The sequence below is a fragment of the Schistocerca piceifrons genome, chromosome 3, assembly GCF_021461385.2.
Source record: "Schistocerca piceifrons isolate TAMUIC-IGC-003096 chromosome 3, iqSchPice1.1, whole genome shotgun sequence".
Lineage (NCBI taxonomy): Eukaryota > Metazoa > Arthropoda > Insecta > Orthoptera > Acrididae > Schistocerca > Schistocerca piceifrons.
In genome coordinates this window covers 580141710-580151951 of record NC_060140.1, presented here as the reverse complement: position 1 = coordinate 580151951, position 10242 = coordinate 580141710, and the positions used below count along the sequence as shown (strand labels likewise).

Below are 10242 nucleotides of genomic sequence, written 5' to 3'. Positions count from 1 at the left end.
GATTTGAAGTCGCGTAGTTGCTGTAAATTGCTCACATTATACACGCTGCGTGTGTCAGACAAATGTTCATCAAGTGGCGTCTGTTGTGGTATGTTATTAACTGAAATGTTTTTCATCTCTGTTACTTCTTGTTGTAAATTTGACAACTTCCTACGTAACGTATTGTTAGATGAATCGATCTCATTAATTGTCTGCTGTAAATTTTGAAATTCAGGTGTTTGGATAAATGAAACCGGTGCAGTATCGTCTGATTTATTGTCATTAGTATTTTCGATAACATCAATACGACTGGCCAATTCATCATATTTTTCAGTCAGTATTTTTGCCTGATCATCGGTTTTAGTGTCAGTGGCATTAATCTGTTTTTGCAATTTACGCGTAGTTTCATTCAGTTTTTTAACGTCAGTTTTGACGACATCTGAATCATGTGCTAGTTCTAATTGTTCTAGTCTGTCGGTCACTGTTTGAATATTTACTGTGTGTGTATCTGTTTTTAATTTAAGATCAGAAATTTCATCCCGTAATTCCGCGTTCAACTGTTCTATGGTATTAATTCTGTCGGACACTGTAGTAATGTTATTGTCTACATGCGTTTTTGCCTTCGCAAACATTTTACGTTTGTCTTCTTGTCTTTGAGCAGTGATTGTTTCCATGACTTGACGTTTGACTTTATTTTGATCCTGAATAAATTTGCGGAAACGCGTATCACTGTTCTGTATGTGCTGATTAAAGCGCTCGTTAATCTGAATGTTCTGCTGTTCGAATTTCGCGTCTATCTTTGCGTCCATTGTGCGCGAAAGTTCTACCGTCATTGCTTTAAACTCGTCGCGTAATTGTGTAGCTTTTTCAGAGCATTGTTTAGCGACTCCGCTAATTTCGTCTCTGAGTGTTTCTGTTGCGGCTGTCTGCATTTCTCTTAATTCTTGCGCAACAGACTTAATTTCTTCGCTATTTTTTTGTGAACAAGCCTCAATTTCCGTGCGCAACTGTTCCTTAGTGTCATGACACTGCGCGGCAACGGCTCTAATTTGTTCACTAAGCTGTCTGGACTTGTCGTCTAATTTTTCATTAAACCGTTTGTTCTGCTCACTAAGTTGTCTAAAAACTTCACTCTGTTGTCTTGCCTGTTCACTAAGTTGTTGTTTGAGATCTTTACTACTATTGTCTTGTTTTTCAAGAATTTGTAGCAACAATGCCTTAAGTGGATCCGACAAAAAATTAGCATTTCTATTCTCCGTGCTGTCTAATGGTGGATCTGGAATTGTTTCGCTTTCCGTAACCATTTGGTTATTTTGAGATTCACAAAAAGGTTTGTCAGTCGAATGTCCACTGTCGGTCATTATTTCGGAATTAAATAGATCCGTCGTACTTTGAGTATCCTGTTCATTTTCATTAGACAAATTTGTCTGTACGTTATTTGAATTTTCCAAATCGGGTGTGTTAAGCTGGGTAGCGCTCATTACAATAGAGCGTTCCGTGTCATCAATTGTCGTCAAATTAACACAAGAGACAATTGAGTTCGTTTGTTCATCGTTAAGATAAAAGTCATCATTAATGGTTGGAATGCACTGATTGTTAGTGAACGCAGGATTGTCATCATTACACTGCGTGTCACATGTCCTATCGGTAACGTTGTTTGAGTCGGTAATTTCGTTCGTAATACCTCGCGATACACTATTCACAGTCTTTCGCGGCATTTTAGAATAGTCACAATTATTCACAAAACAATAAGCACAATGCAAAAGCAACACACAAATACAACAGAGCAACGAATTGCCGTTGACCTGTAGAAAAAAAAGTCACAAGTTAATAAAAGCGTTGCGCCAAATCCTAATTATATCTAAGCAAATAAGAGCAGATATCTGACTGTTGTTCAAAAGACTCTCAACGAAATTCGATCCTGGACTGGGTGTCGCCAAGTGTAACCTCCCCACCGTAATTTTGAAGAAATGACAATATTATTTAATAGAATGGGGACCCAAACGTAACCTCTCTAGCAATTAAATTTAATGACAATAAAACTGAGAATCGCAATCTGACTCAAATATAAGTTCTTCACGAAAAATTAAAGTCCATTCAGTGATAAGAAAATTCAATTAAACCGAAATATCGGTCTTTGGCCCTGTATAAAACAATCAGAATTAAATTCTTACCTCAGTATAACTGGATGTCAAATTTCTGCTCTTATTCGTGCGCACGGCTTGGAGGAACTGCATTGCAAATAATAATATTCCTTTTTTTCTGTGATTTTACTGAAATTTTTCTTCAAAAGAAGTGGAATGAAATGGGAAGTGCAACGAAATCTTTAGTTCAATAGAAAATAAAATTTTTTGAAAAATGCTTTTGAAATCAAAATTATTATTGGGCGACTTGTTGGAGATTAATTACAATAAATAAATTTTACATTATCTAATGATTATATTCATTAACCGTATACCTCATTCAGCATCTTGACCAGTGTTGCCGACCGCCTACATCACACAACCACACTGGGGTGCTACTACTGACCGACCGCTCTGCATGACGACTACTAGCGTACTGCACTGCACGACTACTACTAGCCAACTGCTCGTAACTAAATCGAGCTACAGACTGAGAACCGCTCGCAACACTCGCACGGTCAAGCGCAGACCCTCTGGTCAGAGACGCTGCAATGCCTCGCCATCGCTGCTGCGTTACATACGTGTTTCAATGTTTTGTCAATTTTTTTAAAGAGAGCGCATTCCACCGGGCGCAACTCAGTAGTTAGTTTAGCTCGGCAAAAGCGATGCGATTTCAAGACAAGAACAATGTCACGGTGTTTCCATTATGCAATAGGTAAGCCAAAAGTAAATAACAAAAAATCGGAACACTGAATTTTCCGAGGGCCAGTTCATCAGTTTAAAAATTTAATGATTCACAGTGTTGAATTCAGACAGTATTCCAGCCATTACGAATGCTTAAACAGGCAGGGAAACGGATAGACACTTTCAAGTTACTTTCTCGCAGTCATATTATGCAACACATTCTTGTAGTCGAATGCTTGTCTTCATAGTTTATAATTTCCTACGATGCAAGTTTGGTTTATGTCGACTAGCGTATTCTATTTGGTCAACTTCACGAAAATGAGCTGAGTGGAAATAGATCGACCGTATGTTGAATCACTGCCCGTTTCGCTGTGGACGAAACGATTGCTAACTATCAGTTTAATAAATCACAGCTACAAAATACTGATACGAATTCTTTACAGACGAATGAAAAAACTGGTAGAAGCCGGCCTCGGGGAAGATCAGTTTGGATTCCTTAGAAATATTGGAACACGCGAGGCAATACTGACCTTACGACTTATCTTAGAAGAAAGATTAAGGAAAGGCAAACCTACGTTTCCAGCATTTGTAGGCTTAGAGAAAGCTTTTGACAATGTTGACTGGAATACTGTCTTTCAAATTCTAAAGGTGGCAGGGGTAAAATACAGGGAGCGAATGACTATTTACAATTTGTACAGAAACAAGATGGTAGTTATAAGAGTCGAGAGGCATGAAAGGGAAGTAGTGGTTGGAAAGGGAGTGAGACAGGGTTGTAGTCTCTCCCCGATGTTATTCAATCTGTATATTGAGCAAGCAGTAAAGGAAACAAAAGAAAAATTCGGAGTAGGAATTAAAATCCATGGAGAAGAAATAAAAACTGTGAGGTTCGCTGATGACATTGTAAGTCTGTCAGAGACAGCAAAGGACTTGGAAGAACAGTTGAACGGAATGGACAGTGTCTTGAAAGGAGGATATAAGATGAACATCAACAAAAGCAAAACGAGGATAATGGAATGTAGTCGAATTAAGTCGGGGGATGCTGAGGGAATTAGAGTAGGAAATGAGAGGCTTAAAGTAGTAAATGAGTATTGCTTTTTGGGGAGCAAAATAACTGATGATTGTCGAAGTAGAGAAGAAATAAAATGTAGACTGGCAATGGCAAGGAAAGCGTTTCTGAAGGAGAGAAATTTGTTAACATCGAGTATAGATTTAAGTCTCAGGAAGTCGTTTATGAAAGTATTTGTATGGAATGTAGCCATGTATGGAAGTGAAACATGGACGATAAATAGTCTGGACAAGAAGAGAATAGAAGCTTTCGAAATGTGGTGCTACTGAAGAATGCTGAAGATTAGATGGGTAGATCATATAACTAATGAGGAGGTATTGAATAGGATTGGGGAGAAGAGGAGTTTGTGGCACAACTTGACAAGAAGAAGGGACCGGTTGGTAGGACATGTTCTGAGGCATCAAGGGATCACAAATTTAGCATTGGAGGGCAGCGTGGAGGGTAAAAATCATAGAGGGAGACCAAGAGATGAATACACTAAGCAGATTCAAAAGGATGTAGGTTGCAGCAAGTACTGGGAGATGAAGAAGCTTGCACAGGATTGGGTAGCATGGAGAGCTGCATCAAACCAGTCTCAGGACTGAAGACCACAACAACAACAATTTTCTTAACAGCCACTTCCATCGCGAGGGCCTTAGTGGTCTAGCGGATTGAATATTAGTCTGCTGCCCTGGAAGCCGCTGCGGCATCCTGGGCAGAGGCGGGGACTTTTCTGGACTCGTACTCTCCAATGTGACCCAAGTTCATTCAGCCTGCTGTCAAAATGAGTGCCAGGGATCTTTTCTTGGGGTAAACAGCGGCTGGGTGAGAGAGGCATGTCACTCCACCCCCTCCTAGTGCCACTGCGAATAAAAGTATGCGCTTTATCTACAGTCAGGCTGCGTTGTGACAAAGACTTACACCACGAGCATAAAACTAATTCAATAATAGTCATTAAACCTGCAGAGTGATGTGAAGTACACGGTCCAGCCACATTACTTTTGACTATCTCCCTGTTCAACGTCAACGTGCAGTAACCACTCACATTAGGCTGACGGTAGCACCATCAGTGGAGAGTACGTAAATCGTGTAGGGAAAACGATTAAAGCGCTACAGTCGTTTGCCGTATTGCGGGAACGGAGCGATTTATCTGACGTCCAAAAAGGCATAATCATTAGCTTTCGAACCAACGATGGAAGTCAGAAACGACTAAGTTTTCTAAGCGTTACCGTGCCGCCGTGGTTAAAGTACAACGTGCATGGCAAAATTGCGCATCCAAAACCGGCACCGTGGCTACTGTGGTGCACCACTGTGCAGATGTGTACGGGCGAAAATACGAGCAACTGTTGGGCAACTGATTGCCCAGATGAAACAAAGGGCTACTAACACTGTTTCCTCAACGACCGTTCAGCGAACGTTACTGCAAATGGAGCTCCGCAACAGGTGCCTGGTTCATGCACCCATGCTGATTCCTATTTATTGGCGGAATTTGCACGTCAGTACCGCAACTAGACGTCCACTGAGTGACAACAGGTAGTCTTTTCAGATGAGTCACGTTTTATGCTCCATCGGACAGATGGCCGTTGGCGTCTATGCCGCCAAACTCTGAAGTCAAACACCTTGCAACGATTGTCGGAAGAGTCCAGTCTGGGTGAGGGAGCGTTGTGATGAGAGGAATGTTTTCGTGTGTTTCTGGGTTATCTGGTCGTTCCCTAAGGCACAACAGATCAACACTCGTATGCATCTATCTTTGGGGCCAGTGTCCACCCTTGCATGAAGTTTGGTTCAAATGGCTCTGAGCACTATGGGACTTCACATCTGTCGGTGTGGCCGAGCAGTTCTAGGCGCTACAGTCTGGAACCGCGCGACCGCTACGGTCGCAAGTTCGAATCCTGCCTCGGGCATGGATGTGTGTGATGTCCTTAGGTTAGTTAGGTTTAAGTAGTTCTAAGTTCTAGGGGAATGATGACCTCAGAAGTTAAGTTCCATAGTGCTCAGAGCCATTTTTGAACTTAACATCTGTGGCCATCAGTCCCCTAGAACTTAGAACTACTTAAATCTAACTAAGCTAAGGACATCACACACATCCATGCCCGAGGCAGGATTCGAACCTGCGACCGTAGCAGTCACGCGGTTCCAGACTGAAGCGTCTAGAACCGCACGGCCACACCGGCCGGCGCATGAAGTTTGTTTTGTGGGACAATGCTACGTGTCACACACGTGGCGGTGAACGTACGTTGTTCGAAGAGTATTGCGATGAGTTGACCGTACTGCCCTGGGCACCCTCTGGGTTTAAACGCAACGGAGAATCTGTGGGACCACCTAGATCGGCTGTTCTCTCCATGAATTCTCAACCAATAAACCGAGCGCTGCTGGCCCTGGCATTGTACTCGGCATGGCTCCACATTCCTCTCGGTACCTCCCCAAAACCTCACTGACTCTCTTCCTGCACGTCCCGCAGCGGTACACGCAGCAAAAGATGGTTTTTTAGGCTTCTGACAGGTGGTCACATTAATGTGACTCAACAATGTATGACCTGGTCTCTTGTTACATCAAGATGAAGAGGTTGGAACAGCTGCTATTACGTTTCATTCTTCATTCCATTAAGCAGTTTACAGTATGTTCACCCTTCTCTTATGTACACCACTGGCTATTAAAATTGCTAGACCACGAAGAGGACGTGTTACAGGCGCGAAAGTTAACCGACAGGAAGAACATGCTGTGATATGCAAGTGATTAGCTTTTCAGAGCATTCACACAAGGTTGGCACCGGTAGCGACACCTACAACGTGCTGACATGAGGAAAGTTTCCAACCGATTTCTCATACACAAACACCAGTTGACCGGCGTTGCCTGGTGAAACGTTGTTGCGATGCCTCGTGTAAGGAGGAGAAATGCGTATCATCACGTTTCCGACTCTGATAAAGCTAGGATTGTAGCCTATAGCGATTGCGGTTTATCGTATCGCGACACTGCTGTTCGCGTTGGTCGAGATCCAATGACTGTTAGCAGAATATGGAATCGGTGGGTTCAGAGGATAATACGGAACGCCGTGCTGGATCCCAACGGCCTCGTGTCACTAGCAGTCGAGATGACAGGTATCTTATCCGCATGGCTGTAACGGATCGTGCACCCACGTCTCGATCCCTGAGTCAGCAGATGGGGACATTTGCAAGACAACAACCATGTGCACGAACAGTTCGACGACGTTTGCAGCAGCATGGACTATCAGCTCGGAGACCATGGCTGCGATTATCCTTCACGCTGCATCACAGACAGGAGCGCCTGCGATGGTGTACTCAACGACGAACCTGGCTGCACGAATGGCAAAACGTCATTTTCTCGGATGAATCCAGGTTCTGTTTACACCATCATGATGGTCGCATCCGTGTTTGGCGATATCGCGGTGAACGCACATTGTAAGCGTGTAGTCGTCATCGCCATAGTGGCGTATACCCGGCGTGATGGTATGAGGGGCCGTTGGTTATACGTCTCGGTCACCTCTTGTTCGCATTGACGGCACTTTGAACAGTGGACGTTACATTTCATATGTGTTACGGCCCGTGGCTCTATCCTTTATTCGATCGCTGCGAACCTTACATTTCAGCATAATAATGCACGACCGCATGTTGCAGGTCCTGTACGGGCCTTTCTGGATTCAGAAAATGTTCGACTGCTACCGATGCCAGCACATTCTCCAGATCTCTCACCAATTGAAAACGTCCCGTCAATGTTGGCCGTGCAAGTGGCTCGTCACAATGCGCCAGTCACTACTCTTGATGAACTGTGGTATTGTGTTGAAGTTGCATGGGCAGCTGTACCTGTACACGCCATCCAAGCTCCCTTTGACTCAATGCCCAGGCATATCAAGGCCTTTATTACGGCCAGAGGTGGATGTTCTGGGTACTGATTTCTCAGGGTCTATGCACCCAAATCGCGTGACAATGTAATCACATGTCAGTTCTAGTAAAATAAATTCGTCCAATGAATACCCGTTTATCATCTGCATTTCTTCTTGGTGTAGCAATTTTAATGTCCAGTAGTGTATATTATACTTGATGAAGATTTGTTTATACACTCCTGGAAATGGAAAAAAGAACACATTGACACCGGTGTGTCAGACCCACCATACTTGCTCCGGACACTGCGAGAGGGCTGTACAAGCAATGATCACACGCACGGCACAGCGGACACACCAGGAACCGCGGTGTTGGCCGTCGAATGGCGCTAGCTGCGCAGCATTTGTGCACCGCCGCCGTCAGTGTCAGCCAGTTTGCCGTTGCATACGGAGCTCCATCGCAGTCTTTAACACTGGTAGCATGACGCGACAGCGTGGACGTGAACCGTATGTGCAGTTGACGGACTTTGAGCGAGGGCGTATAGTGGGCATGCGGGAGGCCGGGTGGACGTACCGCCGAATTGCTCAACACGTGGGGCGTGAGGTCTCCACAGTACATCGATGTTGTCGCCAGTGGTCGGCGGAAGGTGCACGTGCCCGTCGACCTGGGACCGGACCGCAGCGACGCACGGATGCACGCCAAGACCGTAGGATCCTACGCAGTGCCGTAGGGGACCGCACCGCCACTTCCCAGCAAATTAGGGACACTGTTGCTCCTGGGGTATCGGCGAGGACCATTCGCAACCGTCTCCATGAAGCTGGGCTACGGTCCCGCACACCGTTAGGCCGTCTTCCGCTCACGCCCCAACATCGTGCAGCCCGCCTCCAGTGGTGTCGCGACAGGCGTGAATGGAGGGACGAATGGAGACGTGTCGTCTTCAGCGATGAGAGTCGCTTCTGCCTTGGTGCCAATGATGGTCCTATGCGTGTTTGGCGCCGTGCAGGTGAGCGCCACAATCAGGACTGCTTACGACCGAGGCACACAGGGCCAACACCCAGCATCATGGTGTGGGGAGCGGTCTCCTACACTGGCCGTACACCACTGGTGATCGTCGAGGGGACACTGAATAGTGCACGGTACATCCAAACCGTCATCGAACCCATCGTTCTACCATTCCTAGACCGGCAAGGGAACTTGCTGTTCCAACAGGACAATGCACGTCCGCATGTATCCCGTGCCACCCAACGTGCTCTAGAAGGTGTAAGTCAACTACCCTGGCCAGCAAGATCTCCGGATCTGTCCCCCATTGAGCATGTTTGGGACTGGATGAAGCGTCGTCTCACGCGGTCTGCACGTCCAGCACGAACGCTGGTCCAACTGAGGCGCCAGGTGGAAATGGCATGGCAAGCCGTTCCACAGGACTACATCCAGCATCTCTACGATCGTCTCCATGGGAGAATAGCAGCCTGCATTGCTGCGATAGGTGGATATACACTGTACTAGTGCCGACATTGTGCATGCTCTGTTGCCTGTGTCTATGTGCCTGTGGTTCTGTCAGTGTGATCATATGATGTATCTGACCCCAGGAATGTGTCAATAAAGTTTCCCCTTCCTGGGACAATGAATTCACGGTGTTCTTATTTCAATTTCCAGGAGTGTACATCAGGAAACACTTTCTATCGTGGAAGTCAGTAGGAATTTTCACTGAACTCCTTGATTTCGTGCCAACGGCCTTGCCTCAGTGGTAACACCGGTTTCTGTCAGATCACCGAAGTTAAGCGCTGTCGGGCTGGGCTAGCACTTGGATGGGTGACCATCCGGTCTGCCGAGCGCTGTTGTCAAGCGGGTTGCATTCAGCCCCTGTGAGGCCAACTGCGGAGCTACTTGATTGAGAAGTAGCGGCTCCGGTCTCGGAAACTGACATACGGCCGGGAGAGCGGTGTGCTGACCATATGCCCCTCCATATTCGCATCCACTGACGTCTGAGGGTGAGGATGACACAGCGGCCGGTCGGCACCGTTGAGCTTTCATGGCCTGTTGGGGAGGAGTTTCGTTTAGTTTTTTTGTTGATTTCGTGCGTATGCTACAGTTATCACGGTCACCTTAGCACAACACAAAACATGAATGAACACAACTCTAATTCACTTTCCAAATTAAGGAAAATTTGTTACTTGCCGTGTGCTTGCTCATAATACGTACTTCAAGGAAAAATCTCAAATAACGAAGTCGCTTTTTAGGATCCCACGAATAGTGTGCCCCGCTACTTTCTTACAGGTCGATGACCCAAGTGTCTGTGATTTTGCTCATTTCAGAGGTAATTAGTTCAAAGCACGAAGTTGAAAGAAATTTCAGTCACATGTATGTGCCTGACTGCCAAGAAGAGCAAACGATGGTGGCGTACATTTTATGATCCCCCAAAGCTGCGACATTGCTCTGAATTAAATATGAAACTTCTCTCCATTTACCAATACGACGCATACACATCCTCTACACAATTACATGAGAACGGAGGATGAGCATCGTCGCTCTATTTTAGTATACTTCACGACAACTCATCACAAAGTCTGAATTC

At 45.5% G+C, this 10242-nt stretch overlaps 1 pseudogene; it reads left to right on the top strand.

Annotated features, from left to right (window-relative positions):
• Nucleotides 1–9393: 9393 nt before the first annotated feature.
• On the top strand, nt 9394–9511 carry LOC124791209 (annotated as a pseudogene).
• Nucleotides 9512–10242: the final 731 nt, after the last annotated feature.